The sequence below is a fragment of the Carettochelys insculpta genome, chromosome 7 (genome assembly GCF_033958435.1).
Source record: "Carettochelys insculpta isolate YL-2023 chromosome 7, ASM3395843v1, whole genome shotgun sequence".
NCBI lineage: Eukaryota > Metazoa > Chordata > Testudines > Carettochelyidae > Carettochelys > Carettochelys insculpta.
Window position 1 is genome coordinate 417,568 of NC_134143.1, and position 22,432 is coordinate 439,999.

At 52.2% G+C, this 22,432-nt stretch overlaps 1 non-coding gene and 1 pseudogene across 1 annotated transcript; one reads left to right on the plus strand and one right to left on the minus strand.

Annotated features, from left to right (window-relative positions):
• Positions 1–3,670: 3,670 nt before the first annotated feature.
• TRNAT-AGU (transfer RNA threonine (anticodon AGU)) lies at positions 3,671–3,744 on the minus strand. The gene has a single exon. It is a non-coding gene; the product is annotated as a tRNA-Thr (tRNA).
• Positions 3,745–21,950: 18,206 nt separating this feature from the next.
• On the plus strand, positions 21,951–22,150 carry LOC142016218 (small nucleolar RNA U3; annotated as a pseudogene).
• Positions 22,151–22,432: the final 282 nt, after the last annotated feature.

A 22,432-nucleotide genomic window follows, 5' to 3' on the forward strand; every position in this document is an offset into this window, starting at 1 on the left:
GGATGATCATGCAGCCGCTCTGCAGATGTCTCCGAGGGGAACTCCCTGCAGGAAGGTCTTAGAAGCTGTCACTGCTCTCGTGGAATGAGCTCATGGCTGAGTCGGAAGAGGCGCTCCAATGGAAGTGTAATACTGGACGACGCACACTGTGATGATACATATTAGGTGTTGGGATGAGAGGGATTCACCCTTGGAGCATTCTGCTAGGGAAATTAGCAGTGGGTCTATTTTCTGTAAAGATTTGTTTCGGTCTACGTGAAAGGCAAGTGCTCTGCGCACGTCCAAAGAATGCAGCGCCGTTGCCTGCGGCAATGCATGTGGCTTGGGGTAAAACACAGGTAGGACTATTTGTGTGTTAACATAGAAGGCTGAACAAACTTTTGGAATGAAACCTGGATGATGTCTGAGGGTTACTATGTCCTTAGTAAAAATAGTGTATGGAGGTCCTGCCATCTCGCTAACTCTACGTGTGGATGTAATAGCAAAGAGGAATGCCATCTTCATGGTAAGAAACCTGAGGGAAATAGTAGCCAGTGGTTCAAAAGGCGGCTTCATTAATGCCCAGAGCACTAAATCCAGACTCCAAGGAGGAGTTGGTTTACATAGGGGATACATATTTGTGAGCCCCTTAAGAAATCTTTTGGTGATCAGGTAGGTGAATACCTAGAACCCTTTGATGTGTCCTCTAAATGCCATAATGGCTGCCAGACGCACTCGCAGGGAGGTTAACGCCAGTCACGAATCTTTTAGATGCACTATATAGTCTAGAGAACACCAAGAAGTCTTGTGGCACCTTATAGACACACAGATATTTTGGAGCATAAGCTTTCGTGGGCAAAGACCCACTTCATCAGATGCATGAGTGGGGGTGGTGGTTTCAGAGGGGTATTTAAAGAGTGGGGTCCCAGTAAGAGGGAGGGCCAGAACGGACAAGGTGTATTCAGCAAGATGGAAATGGCCCAGTATCAACAGTCCTTATCAAAGGAGGAAAAAACAAGTTAGATCAGATGGGGATGTGAGCCATTGTCAACGTCTAATGGGGAGATATTAACACCCAGAGCAGAGAAACTGTCTTTGTAAGATGCGAGCCACTCCCAGTCTCTGTTTAATCCATGGTTAATGGAGTCAAATTTGCAAATAAATTGCAGCTCAGAGATTTCTCTCTCCATTTGACTTTTGAAATTTTTTTGTTTCAGAACTGTCACCCTTAAATCTGCCACTGAGTGTCCAGGGAGATTGAAATGTTCTCCCACAGGCTTCTGTACATTACCGTTCCTGATGTCTGCTTTGTGTCCATTTATTCTTTTACGGAGAGACTGTCCAGTTTGGCCAATGTAAACTGCAGTGGGGCATTGCTGGCATACGATGGCATATATTATATTAGTAGATGTGCAGGTAAAGCAGCCCCGATGGCATAGTTGATGTTAGGTCCTGTGATGATGTTACTGGTGTAGATACGAGAGCAGAGTTGGCAGCGAGGACTGTTGCAGGGGCTGGTTCCAGGTACCTTTTACTGAGACCCCACTCTTTAAATACCCCTCTGAAACCACCACCCCCACTCATGCATCTGATGGAGCAGGTCTTTGACCATGAAAGCTCATGCTCCAAAATATCTGTTAGTCTATAAGGTGCCACAAGACTTTTTGTTGTTCTCAAAGCTACAGACTAACACGGCTCCCCCTCTGATACTTGTCACCATGCAAAGCACTACATCTAGCCGCAATGAGTGGAAATCCATCAACCTCATGAAAAAACTTGTGCAGATACAGACAGACATCATCTTCCTCTCCAAATGCAAACAGAATGACATAGTACCAAAAGGACTGAAGGTGAAAAACCCACTGAAATCAACATAGTACACAGATTACAGTGAGAGATTGTGCCACACACTCCCTAAGAAACTGAGGAACCACCTGATCAGCATCTTGTACAACAAACAGGGCAACATCAAGAGAGAGCTCTCAAATCTGGAGACCCTCATAAATGAACAACCTTCCATGCACGTGCAACCTCCACATGGCTGGACTTTACTAGAACCAGACAGAAAATTTACAACACACATTTCTCTCTTCTACAGAAGAAAAAGGACTGTAAACTATCTAAACTACTTTACACATGGGGCTACAATAGTGGTACCCCTAACTCACCCAGCAATACTGTCAATCTATTCAACTACACACTCAGCCTGGCAGAAGAATCTGCCCTCTCTCGAGGGCTCTCTCTAGCTACGTCTACATGTGAAGCCTACATCGAAGTAGCTTATTTCGATGTAGCGACATCGAAATAGGCTATTTCGATGAATAATGTCTACACGTCCTCCAGGGCTGGCAACGTCGACGTTCAACTTCGACATTGGGCAGCACCACATCGAAATAGGCGCTGCGAGGGAACGTCTACACGCCAAAGTAGCACACATCGAAATAAGGGTGCCGGGAACAGCTGCAGACAGGGTCACAGGGCGGACTCAACAGCAAGCCGCTCCCTTAAAGGGCCCCTCCCAGACACACTTGCACTAAACAACACAAGATCCACAGAGCCGACAACTGGTTGCAGACCCTGTGCATGCAGCATGGATCCCCAGCTGCAGCAGCAGCAGCCAGAAGCCCTGGGCTAAGGGCTGCTGCACACGGTGACCATAGAGCCCCGCAGGGGCTGGAGAGAGAGTGTCTCTCAACCCCTCAGCTGATGGCCGCCATGGCGGACCCCGCTATTTCGATGTTGCGGGATGTGGATCGTCTACATGTGCCCTACTTCGACGTTCAACTTCGAAGTAGGGCGCTATTCCCATCCCCTCATGGGGTTAGCGACTTCGACGTCTCGCCGCCTAACGTCGATTTCAACTTTGAAATAGCGCCCAACACGTGTAGCCGTGACGGGCGCTATTTCGAAGTTGGCGCTGCTTCTTCAAAGTAGCGTGCATGTGTAGACGCGGCCTTTCTGCCCCACCACCCCTACAAACTTGATACAGTTCTGTGGTGATCTGGAAGCCTTCTTTCGCCGTCTACGACTCAAGGAATACTTCCAAGATGACACAGAACAGTGCACTGACCCACAGGTACCCTCTCACCTACAGCACAAGAAAAAGAATTCCTCATGAACTCCCCGATGGTCCAAGTGACAAACTGGACCTATACATAGAATGCTTTCGCCAGCATGCACAGGCAGAAATTGTGGAAAAGTGGCATCGCTGACCCCATAACCTCAGCTGTGTAGAACGCAACGCCAGCTACAGCCTCAGAAACAACTCTGACATTGCCATCCAAGAGGCTGACAAGGAGGCGCTGTTGTCATCATGAATAGGACAGACTACCAAAAGGAGGCTGCCAGGCAACTCTCCAATACCACATTCTACAGGCTTTTGTCCGAGGATCCCACTGAGGAATGCACAAAAAAACTACAGCATCTGCTCAAGACTGCTCCCTCTCCTGCCCTGCCCAGGCACAGAGCCCCAGAGCTGGGAGGACCAGCCTCTCTTCTTGCAGCTAGAGGAGTCACCTTCCCAACATCAGTTCCAGCTGACTTTGCCTGAGCTCTAGTCTGTGAGTGGATGCTTTCCTAATGCCCCTCTCCCATCAGCCTTTACCTTCCCCAGCAATGACTGGGATTGCCAAGGGAGGGCTCTTCTGTTCCCCAGACAGATGGAGGAAAACATTGCCACAGACGTACAGCAAGGCACCACTGGGAGTTGAACGCAGGATCTCCTGTTTACTAGACAGGCGCTTTAGCCAGCTGAGCCATGATGCCCCCATGTTGTTTGAGCTGTCGGTCCTGACAAAGAGGTACCTGCATAAGTCTGTGTCTTCAACCAGAAAGCCGTCCTGCAGCACTTTAAAGGTTACTGACCTAATTTATCCAGTGCTGAGCTTTTGTGGGGCTGAACCACTGTGATGAACTGCCCACAACCAGCCCTTCCCATTCCCCAGCACAGACATTGTGCCTGAGGGAAGCCTCCTCTCTCCCCACCTGCCCCAGTGCAGGATCCCACCAGCAGAGCCTGGAGTCCTGCCCCTCCTTTGCTCCCCCAGCCTGAGTCCCCCCCTCACTTTCACTCTGTGCTCCCCACTCCCTCCTTTCTCCCTGTTCACACCCCAGGGGTGGGGCGAGGAGGGCCCAGCTGTGGGGCACAGTTATCTCCTGTCTCTCACGGAGGGGGGATGGGCTGCGCTGCCCCAGCTGGAGCTCGTCAGGGGGAGTGTTTGATGCAGCGTAACGAGAAGAACATTTTGCCTTTCTGTCTCCTTCTGCCCTTCAGCCCCACTTGTGACCCTCCACACAACCCCTTTGCTCTATTACCAGCCCAGTGCAAATCCCTGTGCCCTGGGGGTGGGGCTGACTTTACAGCTTTCCCTGTGTGAAACCTTTGAGCAGGGCCGGGGACTTGGCAGCCAGTCAATGGCCTCCCAGGGGCTCTTGGCTTTTCCAGGAGATCCCACAGGCAGCCCTGGCCCAGACTCCTCTCACAGGGACCAGCTGCCCTTTGGATCCTCTTCACAACAGTCACTCACCTGCAGGGAGTGTGGAGCTGTGTAGACAGGACTGGCACTGGGGGCCCAGCTCAGAGGTGCCCTCGAGCCCAGTATCCGGACAGCGTGTGGGAAGTGAGGGGCACCACAGAGCTGGGCTGGTAGGGGCTGCAAGTCATGAGTAAGAGGCTTCCCAGGGCTGATAGGGGCTGTAGGTCAGGAGTGGGGGGCACCACACGTCTGCACTAAATACGAATCAACAGGGTGATGCTGTAGCACAAAAAGCAAACGTGATTCTGGGATGTATGAACAGGAGAGTTGTGATCAAGACGCGAGAAGGGGCACAGTACATGCTGTGCTGTGCAGGTACTTCTCTTCCCACAGCCCACACCTCCATGTGCTTCCCCACCATCTTGGCCATGTTCTGCCTCGGCTGGAGGTGTGAGAGGAGGGCGCAGGCAGGACTGGCAGGTACCAGCGCTCTGGGGCTGGGGCTGGGGCTGGGGCTGGGGCTGGCTGCTGTTGGTGCCTGCAGGGTACCGCTGGTGCCAGTGCGTCAGACCCCTGGGCACAGGTTGTAGTTCCCGGAGTCCTCTTCTGGCTGTGGCTGATCTGTGACGTGCTGGCTTCTGCCAGCGAGAGGGGCTGGGCTGTAGGGTGGAGGGAGGGTTCATGAGGCAGTTCACACTCTGTGGGGGTAGATCTGTGGTAGATACACAAGAGCAGAGCTCTTCTTGCATTTCAGGCACCACACTTGCTCTCGGGATATTTGTGTTGAATTCCCTGTCCTGACACAGATGGCCTGTGTGCCCTTGGGCAAGTCACTTAGACCTGAAAAAGGTGAAGGAGGGGCACTGTCAGAGTTACTCACACCACACACACACCCAGTGATGGGGAATATGCCCCTCAGACTGTTGGCAGCATCTCTGCCTCCCCACATGGTGCTTTGCCTCATGGGTGGTGTTACACTTCCCCCCACGGCCGCGCCCTCCTGACAATCTAACCTAATGGGAGTGTCCATCACACACTGAGAGGAGCAAAGCTCCTCCGGCCCCGTGTCAGCCCCTAGACCTGGACAGGTTTAAAAGTGCCATAGGATCAGAGACTCCCAGGGTTGGGAGGAACCTCTTGAGGTCATGGAGTCCAGCCCCCTGCCTGAAGCAGGGTCACCCCTAACTCAATCGACTCAGGCAGGACTTTGTCGAGCTGGGACTTAAAAACCCCTAGGGATGGAGAATCCACCACCTCTCCAGGCAACGTATTCGAGTGATTCACCACCCTCCTGGGGACATGATATCCAACCTTCTGCTCTCCTGCTGTAACTTCAGACCATTGCTCCTTGTTCTGCCATCTGACACTGCTGAGAACAGCCTCCCTCCAGCCTCTTTCGAGCCCCCGCTCCGGAAGCTGAAAGCTCTCCTGAAAACCAAATAAGCACAAGTCCCTCAGCCTCTCCTCACAGGTCACCTGCTCCAGCCCATGAACCATTTTCATTGCCCTTCACCAGACTGGCTGCAAGGTATTCACATCCCTTGTGCACTGGGGTCCAGACCTGGACACAATACTCCAGACGTGGCCTGCCCAGGGCCGAGTAGAGGGGAATAATCACTTCCCCAGAGCATCTGGAAATGCTGAAATACAGCCTGTTCCCCTCCGCAGCTCACAGCTGGCTTCAGCCGCTGGATCCCTGTGTGGCCTTCAGTACAAATCAGTGTCACACCCTGCATGGGGCAGGGCCCTCCAGCCACTCAGCACGAGCCCATGCTGAGTACCCACTGCTATGGCTGCTGCCCTCACCCCGCCCTCTCGTGGGCCCAGTCACAGCTCCCAGCTTGTGCCAGGCAGTGAAAGCGGCCAACCCTAGTGGGGTGGGTTCTGAGCAGGAGGCAGACACTGACTGGCTGGTGCAGAGGAGTGACTGGAGGGGACAAATCAAGTGGGTAGCCTGGGCTGGGATCAGGGGCCGGGGCAGACAGGCCGGGCTGGGGGCTCTGGCCAGCATGTACCTTCCCCTTTCTGCCCAGGAGGCAGCAGTTCTCCGGCAGAGCAGCTGCTTTTAATTGCAGGGCACATTGCTGCTGGCAGCTCAGACATTTCCTTCAGCACTATCAGCTGTGTGGCTCTGGCAGGCTCCTTCCACATCCCTGGACTCCTCCTTGCAGGGGGAGGAAGGGAAGCCTGGATATAACACAGGAGTTCAACAGTTGCTGCTCTTTAGACCGTCCCACATGCTGCAATAGCCTATTTTAAAGTATGCCTAGTGTGAGCTGAGGCTGCTGTGTGGCCATAGCTTTGTTTTTACACGAGATAGACGCGTCTTACGAAACTTTTGGCTTTTATTGCACAGCAGCCACCTCTGAGCTGAGGATTGAAGGGCATCTTAGGCTCATTGCAGGGCATTTTTAGCTGCCACCTTCCAGACACTTCCCAAGCGGTGCAGAGGAGCTGCTGTGTGAAGGCGAGTCAGTGCTGCAAAATGCCATCCCCCCAGGAGCCGTGTTGTCAGATGAGGTTTGCAGAGTTCAGCCAGTGAAAGCCGACAGACACGGCCCTGACTCTGCGCTCGGCTCCAGCTCGAAAAGGAAAAGCCTCTTTCACCAGCAGAAGTGGGAACAACAACATCAGGCTCTTAATGTGAGACTGCTGAGCAGCCGGCTGTGAATTTCCCTTGTGCCCCAGGAGCTCGATGAGCCCTGGCACTGCCCAGAGCGACACAACAGTTCCCAAGCCAGGAAACTCCCTTTCCTTGGTAAGACCTGAGGCAGACGGATGGAGGCTCCAGTCCCCAGGTACCCGACTGGTAAGTGCAGGCTCTGGCCTGGGGAAGCACTGCAGGGCCTGGTGCTGAGAAAGCCAAGGGAGACAGAGCAGCTGGAGAGCAGTGAAAAGGGCAGAGTGGAGCCCGACAGCTCAGGGTGAAAAGTGGCAGGCAAAGGCCAGCAGCTGGCCCCAGGGTGTAATGGTCAGAGCCCAAGACTCTGAGCCCTGCAAGCTGAGTGGGAATTGCAGTGGGACCTACTGGTGCTGAATGGCCAGACCATGGGGTTCTACAGGGACTCTTCCCCCTCTCCTGGCGTGACTGACTTCCCCCCCTCCCTCTGCAGGGCAGACTCCCCCCACTGGCGCTGGGGCTGTGCTCTGGCTGGCTGGAGGGCAGGGCTGCAGTCGGCTGGGGCTCTGGAACTTGAGAGTCTGTCTAGAGAGCCCTGTAGTCCTCATGCCACCTTGCCTGGGCAGCGCTTCCTGACTCTGCTGCTTCTCTCTGCCACTGCAGACGCTGGGGTGTCCAGGTGCTCTCAGGGCGCTCACACTGCAATGGAGACACATCTCTGCTGTTCCCCTGACTGGAACATGGCTGCCGGGGGCATCTGCCTGGGCTCATGGGGGCGAATGCCTGGAGCTGAACACTGCAGTGGGACATTGGAGCCATGGCTGGAGCCTGGGCTCACAGACCCTTCCCCTGCGTGTTACCCTGGACCCCCTGGCATTTCTCCCTGGGGGTGGCTGCTGTGGAGCCGAGACACTGGCCCATTCGGCTGCAGTCGTTATTCCATGGGGGGGTCATTTTCTGACACACACAAAGCAGGGCCTTGGCCTCACTGGAGGAGCCGCCCACAGTCAGGCAGCCCCCATGTGCCGTTTGCTGCGAGAGCTCAGACCTACCCCTTTCCCACAGGGACAGGATTGTCCGTGGGGTGCTGGAGCCCTGACCCCTCAGCAGGTGTTGTCACTGCACGTAACCTCCATTGGGGTCAGACCAAAGGTCCAGGCCTGTCTTTGGGCAGTGGGCAACACCAGCTGCCCCAGACGGCCAGTCCCCAGGCACCGCTGGGAGCTGAGCCCAGGATCTCCTGTGCGCTAGGCAGGCGCTTTACCCAGCTGAGCCCTGGTGCCTGCCTGCCTCCCGGAGGCTTTTGCTGTCTGCCCCACCTGACTCCTGCCAGCCCCGCCTGGGCCTGCCCAGCTCTGCTGGTGTTCGGACCCTGTCAGGCAGAGGAGCTGGAGACATTTACTCCCAAGCGGGGGTGACTCTTCGGCCAGGTCTGGGCTAGAAAATGTGCTGGTGTCACTCCATGACTCGGGGTGTAAATATTATCCCCCCTCCTGAGCAGTGCAGTGGTACTGACCCAGCCCCGTGCACAGGCAGCAAGAATCGGAGGCTGACAGCTGCTGGGCCCCAGCCCCCCGTCCCTGGCAGAGGCAGAAGTGCTGGAGACAAGAGCTCTGTGCAGAGCTCCCCTGGCGACAGCGCCTGCTGCGTGTGAGACACGGTGGCCTTGTGCCCTGCGCTCTCCAGTCAGTGCTCTGGTGCGGGAAGGTTCGTTACTTTCCTCCTGACCCAACTCGAAAGCACCAGCCATTGGACACCCCCCCCCGGCTCCTCCACACAGGCTGGCTGGCTGGCAGAGAGTGCCACGGCCGGGCACAAGGACTCGGCTCCCTGGGATGCACTGAGCAACGGAGCAGGTGGGGAGGCCTGGGGGGATAGCGGAGAGAGCAGCAGATGGGTGGGCCGGTGGGAGCAGAGGTGAGAGCAGCAGGCAGACTGCAGTGGAAGAGGCAGAGCAGGGATGGGAGGAGGTGAACCGGGAGTAGGGGGAGAGCACAGGTGGGGCCTCAGAGGGAGGAGGCCGAGCGAGGAGTGTGGAGGGGACGGGGCCCAGTGAGCAAACGAGTGCCCCCCACCCCCCGACTTCTACAGAGCTCCAAGTGCTCAAATGAAGGTTCCACTTCTCGGGAGCTTCCAGCGCTGGCAGCAGCTGTTTGTGAAGAAGGGCTTTGGGAGCCTGGGGGCCCCAGTCTGCGTGTGCAGCCTGCACGTCCAAAGCGGCACTTTCACAAACTGCATGTCCACCATTATGCTAATGAGGCTCTGCATATTCATGTCAGCACCTCATTAGCATCTGCCAAAATCCCTCATTGTCCTGTCTGTTCCCAAGGGAGGGAGTCGTGGAGATGTGCCCTGTTTGTGCCTCTGCTCAGGGCTGTGAAAGTGACCTCTGGCATGAAGGGTGTCGTCACTGGCAGAGCCTCATCTCAACAGAGCTGAGCCATCCAGTGGCAAGTCCGTGATCCACTGCACTGAGCAAAGGAAGAAGAAAGACACAGCTGAAGATTTGGGACCCCAACTGCACATGTGAGTTATCAGAGAAAGGCAGAAGAAGGGCTTGTCTGGGACTTTAACCCAGGACCTCTCCCCGCCCCCGAAAAAGAGAATCATACCCATAGTCCAACAAGCCACCCTTAAAGAGCTTCTTCCAGCAACAGGTTTGAACAAACAGCCAGTGCTCAGCTAAGTGCTGCTCCCAAATTCACCTTTCCAAGGTCTCTTCACAGTCCTGAAGCAAGAAACCAACTTCACACTCTGGACAGTTCACAAACAAGACCGTGTGGGAGAAACACATGGGGACCTATCCAGGAATTATACAGGAAGATACCCCCAAGAGACCCTGCTCCAGAAGGTTACACAACGGAAGTTACAGCTGTTTGGGTGGATCTGCAGAATGAACGATGAACCAGCAATCACGCCCCTGGTATTTGCAGTATCAGACTGTTTCTGTAGGAGAGGCAGAGCCCACAGAGATTGGGTAGATGACACAGTAGATGGGTGCAGAGGTCGTTACACAAACTGAGCCACTCCGCACTGGACAGGGAAAGATGGAAGGAAATCGTGAGGGAGGCGTCGGACAGCAACGGGCGCTGAGCTCATGGCTGTTGTTGATGATGACGGGCTCTATGAATTAGCTGGTTAAAGCAGGTGCCTTGTAAAGAGGAGACCCTACGTTCCACTCCCAGTGCTGCCTGGGTGTTGGGTTTTGCTGCACTTGGCTTTGGCCACTATAAGGCCACTTGCCTTTCTGATCCTTTTCTGTGACCCCTAAGGGCTGTTCTGATGGTTTACATCAGGCAGGAGCAAACGTTCGACATCAGGACCCACTTTTTCTCCCTGCAGTCAGCTGAGACCCCCACCCTGGAAGGGATGAGCTGCGCTCCCTTGTTGAGCACAGGGGGGCTGGCAGGGGAGGCAGAGGACGCCGGCTGTGTGTGATTGCCTGGGTCAGTGTTTCCCAATTTTACTTGGCCACAGAACCCTTTCAAACTTCAAAGAATTTCACAGAATCCCTAATAACCCCTTAACCCCTCTAAGCCCCAAATCTGCGCCCCCATCCCCAGGCTTAACCACTCTCAGCCCCAAATCTGCCCCCCCCATCCCCAGGCTTAACCCCTCTCAGACCAAATCTGCCCCCCCCCATCCCCAGGCTTAACTCCTCTCAGCCCCAAATCTCCCCCCCCATTCCCAGGCTAAGCCCCTCTCAGACCAAATCTGCCCCCCCATCCCCAGGCTTAGCCCCTCTCAGACCAAATCTGCCCCCTTCTTCCCCAGGCTTAACCTCTCTCAGCCCAAATCTGCCACCCTCATCCCCAGGCTTAATCCCTCTCAGCCAATATCTACCCCCTCATCCCCAGGTTTAACCCCTCTCAGCCCAAATCTGCCCCGCTCATCCCCAGGCTTAATCCCTCTCAGCCCAAATCTGACACCCTCACCCCCAGGCTTAACCCCTCTAAGCCCCAAACCTTCCCAAATACCTCACCCAATCTGAGGCTTGAATGTACCTCTGCTCCTCCAACTCAAGTCCGGGGGGCCCGACTTAGGACAACGCAGAACCTGCCTGACTCCCCTTCCAGCAGTGGCAGCAGCCAGACCTGCAAATATTGCGTTAAGCCCCGTGCAGCTCTGGAGCCACAGGTTGCTGACCCCGACCGGGGAACCCTGACTGTCACTTTGGGAACACCGATTGGGGAACACTGGCCGTGTGAGAGGTGACAAATAAAGACACATCAGTGACAAGACTGGAGCTGAACTGAGATCTTTGGGAAGTGGGTGGAAGACGTCTCTGGCGAACCCCAAAGTTGCAGTGCTGGGACTTGAAGCCTTTCATCGGAGCAGGTGTTTACTCCCTGGTGTGTGAGGGTTGCAACCTGGCACTTAGGGAACTGGCCTTGGGAGGGATAAAAGGTCTTAGTGTGTGGAAGTTGGTGTCACGCTGGAGAAGTGGTTCCGTCTAAGGGTGGGCAGTTTGGACTCCCCGGAGACGGAGTAGAGGCAAACTGGGACAATGTAGAAAGGGAACTCCAGAGAGTGACCACATGGCCCTATGGCAAACACCAGACACCAGTCTCTGGGGATAGGGGAGCTGCTCTCATGTGTCAGGCCTTTTCCGTGATGGGGGGCTGCTGCCTCATGATGAGGCCCCAGAGATAGAGGTGCCACAGCGAGATGAAGGGGTGCAGAGAATGGGGGATCCACAGCCCCCTCGTGGGGGTGTGTGCTGAGAATAGGGGCCCTGAAACCTCCCAGGAGAGGGGCCAGGGAATGCAGCAGCCACCCCATGGCAGGGGTCCCTGGAAGTGGGGCTGTCATGTTGGGTAAATGTGCGGCTGTCCCATGGAGGAGATTCCCCATAGCAGGAGCTGCCCCCTGAGTTGTGCCATGCCGGTGAATGAGGCAGCTGGCCCATGGAGGAGTTTCCTGGCAGCAGAGTGACTGGCGGAAATAACAGCCTAAACATGTGACAACTATGGCAGCACCAGTAAGGGAGTGTACAGAGCTGAGGTCTCTGGGGAGTAGCTCAGTGCTGTGTGAAGGACCTGCCCTTCCATCTTCCCCAGCCCTCCCAACAGGCAATGCGTATTACAGTGACTCTGGTGGCATTTCAACCCACAGCCTTTGAATGACTGGCCTTAACTCCACACAACCATGGCAGCTTAGCAGTCCAAAATGTTTTCCATTGCACCCCAGAGCCCTGTGTGCTATACAGCACATCCTCTCCTCCGGCACTCAGATGCCAGGGGCACCCAGCACATGGGGTCTCCTCACTGACAGTCCTGGCTAAGAGCCATCAACGCACCTCTCCTCCGGGGACTTAGCTCATTCTTTTAGGTACCCAGCTGGGGTTGTGCCCTTCACAGCACAGTGACACACCTCTGAGACCCCAGAATTTAGGAAAACTATTCAAAAATGAGATTGATCCATGCATGGCCTAAAATTTTCAAGAGACAGACAGACAGACAGACAGACAAACAGATTATTTTTTATGTTCCTTTATTGTTCCAGAGTCTTAGGGTGGATGACTTTGTTTCGGTCTTCACTGACAAGTCAGATGAAGGATTGCCTAACATAGTGAATGCTAGTGGGAAAGGAGTAGGGTTAGAAGTTGAAATATGAAAAGAACAAATTAAAAATCACTTCAAAATGAGATGTCTGCAAGTCACCAGGGCCTGATGAAATGCATCCGAGAATACTCAAGGAGCTGATAGAGGAGGTATCTGACCTTTAGCTATCATCTTTGGAAAAATCATGGGAGACAGGAAAGATTCCAGAAGACTGGGAAAGGGCAAATACAGTGCCCATCTATAAAAAGGGGAATAAGAATAACCCAGGAAACTACAGGCCAATCGGCTTAAATTCTGTTCCAGGAAAGATAATGGAGCAGGAAATTAAAGAAATCATCTGCAAGCACTTGGAAGGTGGTAATGTGATAGGAAACAGTCAGTGTGGATTTGTAGACAACAAATCACGTCAAACCAATCTGATAGCTTTCTTTGATAGGATAATGAGCTTTGTGGGTAGGGGAGAAGGGGTAGATGTGGTATACCTAGACTTTAGTAAAGCATTGATACAGTGTCACATGATATTCTTATAAAAAAACTGGGCAAATACAACTTTGATGAGGCTTCTATAAGGTGGGTGTATAACTGGCTGGATAATCGTACTCAGAGAGTATTTCTTAATGGTTCTCAGTCCTGCTGGAAAAGTATAACAAGTGGGGTTCCGCAGGGGTCTGTTCTAGGACTTGTTCTGTTCAATATCTTCATCAATGATTTAGATATTGGCATAGAAAGTACACTTATTAAGTTTGCAGATGATACCAAGCTGGGAGGGGTTGCAGCTGCTTTGTGGGACAGGGTCCTAATTCAAAATGATCTGGATAAATTGAAGAAATGGTCTGAGGTAAACAGGAGGAAGTTAAATAAGGACAAATGCAAAGTGCTCCACTTGGGAAGGAACAATCAGTTTCACACACACAGAATGGGGGAGACTGTCTGGGAACGACTGCAGCAGAAAGGGATCTAGGGGTTCTAGTGCACCACAAGCTAAATAGGAGTCAACAGTGTGATGCTGTTGCAAAAAAACACCACACATGATTCTGGGATGTGTTAACAGGTATGTTGTGAACAAGGCACGAGAAGTCATTCTTTTCCTCTGCTCTGCGGCGGTTAGGCCTCAGCTGGAGTATTGTGTCCAATTCTGGGCACCGCAGTTCAGGAAAGGTGTGGAGAAATAGGAAAGGGTCAAGAAAAGAGCAACAAGAATGACCAAAGGTCTCGAGAACATGAGCCATGAAGAAAGGCTGAAAGAATTGGGCTTGTTTAGTTTGGAAAAAAGAAGATTAAGGGGGGACATGATAGAGGTTTTCAGGTATCTAAAAGGATGTTATAAGGAGGAGGGAGAAAACTTGTACTTGTTAACCTCTGAGGATAGAACAAGAAGCAATGGGCTAAAACTGCAGCGAGGGAGGTCTAGGTTGGACATTTGGAAAAAGTTCCTCACTGTCAGGGTGGTCAAACACTGAAATAAATTGCCACGGGAGGTTGCATAATCCCCATCTCTGGAGATATTTAAGAACAGGTTAGATAAGTGTCATCAGGGATGGTCTAGACAGTACTTGGTCCTGCCATGAGGGCAGGGGGCTGGACTCAATGACCTCTCAAGGTTCCTTCCTGTCCTAGCACTCTATGATTCTATGATCAGTAGATGCCAGTAAATATCCATTTCACTCCAGAAACTGATGTTTCTTTTCCGATTTGGAATTACTGAAGGGCACAGACAGGGCCCAGAGGGATGAGGCGATGGGAGCCCTTGGCAGAGTTGGATTTCAGGCTGTGGAGTTCTGAGGGTTCCAGATCTGCTCTTGACAGTTTTGGTTTTAACGGTTACAAAGTTTGAAGTTTGGAGTGGGTGTCTGCTGCCATTCAGTAAATACTGTCTGAGCACCGTATTGTCTCACCTCCTGCAATGCAGAGCTTCCCACGGCTCTGCCCATTGACATGGATAAAACCTTTGTAGCTGGGAGCGTGTCAGGAGATAAATGTAAAATACTGTAAATATTAATTCTGTCAGAACTATGGATTAAATTCACTGAATTCTGCCTAGGGCTGAATATCACCCCTTAGACACACCCAGTTCTGGCAGCTTATCAGGAGTGGGGGATTCTCGTGTCCAGGTGCAGCCCCAGTGACCTGCCACAGCAGCACAAGTGGCAGATTGCAGGCTGGGCGCCCAAGTGTGGTCGGCTTTTCCCCAAAGCCCCCAGGGCTGCAATGACACCAGCTGACTCTGCCCACTCCAGCCAAGAGCCGAGTCAGTTCCGGGAAGGGGAATGCCCAGTATTTGCTGCAGGCCGGGCCTAGTCTGAACTGAGGAAGCTGAAACTAGCCCTGTTCCCCAGCCCCGAGGGCGCCAGGGCTGCAGTGAGCCCTGCGAAAAGTCTCCAGGAGGAAGCGACGTGTCCCGTCTGTCTGGAGCAGTTCAAGGACCCCATGATTACAGAGTGTGGGTACAACTTCTGCCCAGCCTGCCTCAGCCAGTGCTGGGGGGGCCCGATCCATCCCCCTCCTGCCCTCAGTGCAGAGAGACTGTGTGGCAGAGACACCTCCGGCCCAACAGGCAGCTGCAAACGAAGTGGAACTGCTCAGAGGGCTGAGTTTGCTGGCAGTGAAGGGAGCCGGAGGGGACGGGGTGTATGGGGAGCATCAGGAGGCTCTGAAACTGTTCTGTGAAGAGGATCAAAGCCCCATCTGTGTGGTCTGTGACGGACCCTGGGCTCACCGCGCTCCCACGGTGCTGCCCACAGAGGAGGCTGCCCAGGAGCACAAGGGCGGGAAATTCAGTCTTACATTTAAATCGAATCACTGGCTAATTTGATTGGCACTTTCCTGACGCACTCGTCATTCAGCCCGTGAAGCCTTCCTGGCACAGGAGAGGCTGTAAGGAAATAACGGATCTCTCAGTGCGGGAACAGAGGCAAACGCTCCAGTGTCAAAGGAGAGCTGGTGTGGGGCACTTCCTGTGAGGTACTAAACCCTTCTGCAGGGCAGCCCCCGCTGGGGAACTGGGCCACTTGGGACCGAGGGGAAGGGGTTAAGGGACAGTGAGGCTAAATGCTAAGGGCTGGGGGGTGGTTTATGCCAGAGTGCTGCCTTTGGGCTGGAGGAGAGGGAATTGGGAACTGGAGTTGCTATCAGTGACTTATATCATAGAATTTCCTGATATTACCTGTGTTTCCATCGCAGTACTTGTGAGAGACCCTGAGGAGACCTGGACTTTGTGCAACACACTTATACACACCTACACTTATACACCCTTGACTCCATCTGCTGGGCAGCAGACTGTGAGGTAAATTGGGGTAGTGACTGCAAATTCTGGTACATGGTGAGAAGGCTTCCACCCTCCCCCAGTGTCATGGGTTCACATCACATCCCCTCCTAGGCAGTTTCTTTCTTGCATTGATATTGATTTTCTCAGCCAATACAGCAGCTCTCTCCCAGCTTGCACTGGTGTCTTGGCCTTTGGTAGCACACGGCTGTTCTTGTTCTCCGATTTGGTCGAAGCAAAGACAGTGCAAATGGATAATTTCATCCTCTTTGGAGTGTGGCAGAGGATTTTCTTCTCTTCGTTTCTATCCTCACTTGCCCAAGGAGGAGAGAAGAAAACTTTTCCCCAGCTGACTGTCCCCCTTCAGTGCTCTGCAGCTTCAGGGCTTTCTGCATTCGCTCCAGCTGTGCACTGGGCATGTACATGAGCTATGATTACCCAGGGGACGGTGAGAAATGTGGAGCTCGGTGCTCACCCGACTCACTTACACAAGGACAAGAGATGGAGAGTTCAAAAGTGTGATGGGAAAAGTGTCATTGAGAAGGGGAAGGTGATGGTTTGTGTTAAATAAACCTGGGGCTGCCGGAGGGGAGGTGGCAGCCTGGCTGGGGTGTCTGTGGCTGTCTGCAGGGCAGGCATGACGGTGACCCCCTGAACAGTATGGAACATACGTGCTATTGGGAGAAAGCTTTTGCACACGCTGGGGACAGGAGCGGAGCAGTCACTGAAGCAGGCAGCTTGTGCGCCATTACCTGTGCAGGGGCTCAGAGCTGGGTAGAGCAGTAAAGGTGGAACAAGCCTGCACTGCTGTGAGGAAGGGACACTGAGGCAGTCCTACTGAGGAGTTTAACTCAGATTGCAAGAGGCAGAGTCCTGAGCTCTGTGCTTTACACCAGAGGACCGGCTGCTTGTGTATAACTGACTCTTCTCTCCCCCAGCTTACACGCTGCACTCTGCCTTTAGGGCTTGTTTCCATCTGCTCCCTCTCCTGGGCCTGGCAGGGCTGAGACTGTGCTGCTGGACCTCCTGTGCACTGGGGCTGGAGCCTGGGAACACCATGTCTGCCTCTCCTAAGTGCTGTGGGTGCAACCAATGGCAAGAAGAGAATCCATTGAGGGTCTTGCATTTTGCTTTCCTGGTTTGTTGAAGGGGTCCCTGGGCGGTGGCAGGAAACATTGAGCAGATATGAACATTGTTGGTTGGAAGGTTTGTCTCTGTTTCTCCTCCTTGTGAGAAAGGCGAATTGGAGAAGCTGTTGCACCACTGCTACTGATGAAGTTTTTAGAAGTTCTTCGTACCCTTTGCTTGCCCGTTCTTCGAAGGGAAACTTGCTGATGCACTGGCTCCCGAGAACACTTCAGAAAAGCACCAAAACACCAGTGTGTATTTTCTGCAGTGTACTGGTTAGCACATGGGTCTAACTTGTAACTAGTCGCTTGTTCTAAGCCAGGTAGAAACAGTCCTGCTACCTCTTCTGTGGGGCCAGCTCATTTCTGGAAGAATCCTTAAGAGCTCTGCCTTCTTCCTCATTGGTTATTTTTTTCCTTTCATGAAACTTTAATATCTAAGGATGGGGGAGAATATGAGCCAATGGCTATGTATACACGTGCAGCCAACATCGAAATAGTCTATTTCGATGAATAACGTCTACACATCCTCCAGGGCCGGCAACGTCGATGTTCAACTTCGATGTTGCTCAGCCCAACATCGAAATAGGCGCAGCGAGGGAACGTCTACACGTCAAAGTAGCACACATCGAAATAGGGATGCCAGGCACAGCTGCAGACAGGGTCACAGGGCGGACTCAACAGCAAGCCGCTCCCTTAAAGGGCCCCTCCCAGACACAGTTGCACTAAACAACACAAGATCCACAGAGCTGACAACTGGTTGCAGACCCTGTGCCTGCAGCATAGATCCCCAGCTGCCGCAGAAGCAGCCAGAAGCCCTGAGCTAAGGGCTGCTGCCCACGGTGACCATAGAGCCCCGCAGGGGCTGGAGAGAGAGCATCTCTCAAACCCCCAGCTGATGGCCGCCATGGAGGACCCAGCAATTTCGACGTTGCGGGACGCGGATCGTCTACACGGTCCCTACTTCGACGTTGAACGTCGAAGTAGGGCGCTATTCCTATCTCCTCATGAGGTTAGCGACTTCGACGTCTCGCCGCCTAACGTCGAAGTTAACTTCGAAATAGCGCCCGACGCGTGTAGACGCGACGGGCGCTATTTCGAAGTTGGTGCCACTACTTCGAAGTAGCGTGCACGTGTAGACGCAGCTAATAAGAGCTCCCATCACTTGGGTGCTTGGTTGCCCCCTATTTAGCAAAGATGATAGAAGAATTCCAACCCTCAGGGTGGCAAACTGGCAGTTTCTCCTTCATCCATTTCTTTTCAGCTAAAGTCAAAGCACGTCCCAGCATTAGGTCAGGGTGACTGTGTCTAAAAACCTGTTGTGCTGGAGAATGGCTGTTTGGTGTTGAAAGAGTTGTGCTACAGTTGTGTATGGAAACTGTCTGCCTGACTCATAAAATATTAAAGAAAATTAGTGGCTCAAGAGCATTCTTTCCAGCAGTGTCGAGACAGCTGCGTGGTCTAAGGTGCCAGATGTAAGACACTGTCTTTCCTTTCCCTGGATGTTCTGGCCTCCAGAAGGAAAGGTGGGTTCAAATCCATTTCCTGAGGCGAGTGGCTTTCTCCACATGCTGAACTGGCCTTGATTCAATGCCTCACCGAACAGCGCACCAGTGGTTGCTTTCGATTTCTGTTAGAGCAGGGGCAAGACTGAGGCAGAATTCAGATATGAACCTCTCAGGAGAGTGAAGGTGAACCTCCCACTCTGGCAGTGTGACCACACAGTCAAGGGGCCAACACCCACCATCTGCACCAGGCTTCTCTTCTCTGCTCTGAGAACTGCATGAATGCCAGCTCTGTATTGCAGCACAGGAGCTGTGTCACCAGCCCCACCGGGTAGCTGAGCCTTCGGTTAGTTGGCTGGTCTCAGCCTGTGGCCAGAATGATGCCACGGGAAGGGGAGGGAGACACACACCTGTCTGTGGTGCCTGCAACGCCCTGGGGGTGTGGAAGGGAAGGGAGAAACGAAAACAGGCTGAGTCCCTCTCTGCTCACACAGGGGTTGGGAACTGCTGTGGAGATTTCAATAGCATCAAGGGGCTCAGAAAGAGCCAAAGGCATTAACTTGATCCCATCAAACTCCCTTTTACACTTCCCTGTTTCCTTCCCTCCCCTATTGCTCTGCCTGTGGCTTTTAAAGCTGCTCACCCAGCTCAGGCCTTCCCCCTCCTTAGCCACACAGGGGCAGGCTGAGCCTCAGGCTGATCAAAGGCAACCAAGGGAACAAGGGATCAAACCCTCCCAGACACACAATCCCACCTGACACCATCACAGAAATCAGCTGCAATCAGCATCAAACGGCAAACACCCAGCAAACTCACTTCACTCCCACCAAACCACAGTGCACTCACTGGCACCTCTCCAGCAGCGCCTTCTGCTGCTCCCCCTCTTACGCTCCCCAGTCTCAGGCCCCTGGCCAAGACTCCATGTTAAGTCACCTAAATTGTTCTGTCCCAAATCAGGCCTAGTTGGCAGACAAACGACTGGGGGGTCCCAGCCACCGTTCCCTTTTTGCTGCCTTACAAAAAGAGACTTGGGGAGAAAAATCACCCACTTGAGCAAGTTCCATCTTTGTGCTGCAGCCGCCGTGGGTGTTCCCTGTAAGGTGTGGGCTCGTGCGAGTGCTCAGCAGAGTTTCCAATGCTCCCCAGCCCATTAGCAGAGCATCCCCAGCTCGGTTTCTTGTTTCTACTGATGGTGCACATTTGCTCAGCCCAGAGTGTGCATAAAATGCATTCCACACCTGGATGGAAAAGGTCAGAGGGAACATTGACCCCCAACTCCTGGGACCTGACACCATTTTCATCCCCACCCTGAAAAATGGCCTCATCAGATTGGGTTGGACCAGAAAGAGACGGATCATCGCTTAATAAATAATATTTACAGCCCAAGGCAAAGGGCACAGACCAGGCTTTCACCATTTGGGGCCGGAAGACCATGAGCATCAGGATGCCTGAGCTGGGTCCACAAGAGCCTAAAAGATGAGGTGCCTTGATTTTAGCCAAATACCACCACCACCAGCAGCTTCGGCTGAATTGGAAACACCACCTGGGAAGTGAGACTAAGACCTTGTCTATATTACATCATTAGGTTAACGTCGGCTGCCCTGCACTGACCTAGCTGTGGAAGTGACAACGATTCCTCAGCTCTCATCCCCTATCAACCCTCCTCTACTTAAGATACCTTGATGACATTTTTATGATTTGGACTCATGGTATAGAGACTCTAGAAGAATTCCACAGAGACTTTTACAATCTCCACCCCACCATCAACTTATGCCTCGATTACTCCACGCAAGAGATACATTTCCTGGACACTGCAGTACTAATCAAGGATGGTCTGATCAGTACCACACTGAACCAGAAACCCACTGATCGCTATACTTACCTACACCCTTCTAGCTTCCATCCTGAACATATAACGAGATCCATTGTTTTCAGTCAAGCCCTCAGATACAATCGCATTTGCTCTGATCCAACTGACAGAGACCAAAAACTACAAGATCTCTACAAAATATTCATAAACTTGAATTACCCACCAGGAGAGAAAAAAAAAACAAATTGACAGGACCAGACGAATACACAGAGACCAGCAACTCCAAGACAGGCCCAAAAAAGCCAAGAACAGAACACCACTGGTCATCACCTACAGCCCCCAACTCAAACCACTGCAATGCATTATCAAAGACTTACAACCTATCCTTAATCGGGATGCCACACTCCAGAAGGCCCTTGGTGACAGGCCTGTTCTCTTCTCCAGACAACTTCCCAACCTTACGAGGATTCTGACCAATATCTACAGTCTAGCCCGCAGGAACACCAGTTCTGGGACTTTTCCTTGCAACAAACCCCACTACCAGCTTTATCCACATATCTATTCTGGAGATACCATCACTGGACCTAACCAGATTATTCACAGAATCACAGGCACATTCTCATGTTTCTCTGCTAACATCATTTATGCCATCCTGTGCCAACAATGCCCGGGTGCTTTGTATATTGGACAGACTTCAAACTCTCTGCGACAAAGAGTTTTTGGGCACAAAACAGACATCAAAACACTCCTGATCCACAAAACAGTTAGTCTACATTTTAATGGAGTGGGCCATTCTGTTAATGAGTGAAGAGTTTGCGTCTTCTTGAAGAAGAATTTTCAGTCTGCTTTTGAAAGAGAAACTGCTGAACTCTCTTTCATATTCTAATTCCACACAGTAACACTTGGTTTCAACCAGGATGCGAATTTTCTGGGACATTTTAGGGGCTCTTTTGCATACTTGGTTTAATCTAATTCTTGACCCTCGCCCCGCCTTGCCACTCTGCTCTCTTATTTGCTCACATTGATAGTTTTTTTCTGATTTGTCAACCTTGATTTCTGTTTTTGGTTCTCTGTGTCTAAAATATTGAGTCTGTTCTGGGCTGGCTCTGGTCTGAAGAAGTCGGTCTGTCCCACCAAAGCTCACCTCATAAATTCTTTTGTTAGTCTTTAAACTGCTACTGGACTGCTTTTTTGTTTTCATTTCAATTGGTGCCTGTTGATTTCAGTGCCTCTCTCCTTTCCTTTTACATCACCTGCACAGCTGGCCAGAAGGAACTAACCTGTCAGAGTCCTCTGTGCCTGATACCTGTCACATGAGAGCCTGTAAGAAAAGTGGCAGATTGGGGAAGTAAAAGTGAGAGGGTTTGATTGACTCCAAAGGGCGCTGTATGCTAATCAGGAAGGGTGTGTCTGCAAACAGCCACATGCGACCGCCTCTGATACACTGCGTCCCAAAGCAGGTGAATTGGGCTTCAGTGAAAGGTGTGGTTGGTTTTAGACTTTTGTCCCTTAGTTCGAGGAGGGTGGAAGCAGCTGTTGGAAAATGTTCCCCATGGGCAGGAAGCTTGTGCCTGTTCTGCTGGGTGTGCAGCTGAGGAGTATGTGGTTAAGACTGTACTTTTAGGGATCATTTCTGTAGTGTGTAGCTAGAGAAGGGCATGTGGGTGTTCTTGGTCTTGCCAACCATGATGATGAATTGAAGTGTTCTCTTCTGAGCATGAGATAAGCAGGCAATGCTGCTGTTTGCTTTTGATGACTGTTCTTGTTTTCTCTTGGAAACAAGAAGAAGAGAACCTAGTCTGAGTGGTTGGTTCTTATTGTAAAGTTTAAAAGAAGTTTTGAGAGTGAGAAGAATTGCGTTAGCTGCTTTTCCATGAAATGTTCAGAAGCAGACAGAGTGAAAATGGTGTTTAAAAGTTTCTGTTTCTTAGTTGTTAAAAGAATTTTATCCTTTTTTGATGTACACACACATTTCCTTTGTTACGCTATGCTGCAATCTTCACGTGGGGACCTGGTTCTGCTTTTCTACCCTTTTCCCCGTGGCTGGCTGAGTATACACCACAGTGTGATGTCAAAAGGCAAACTTTCCA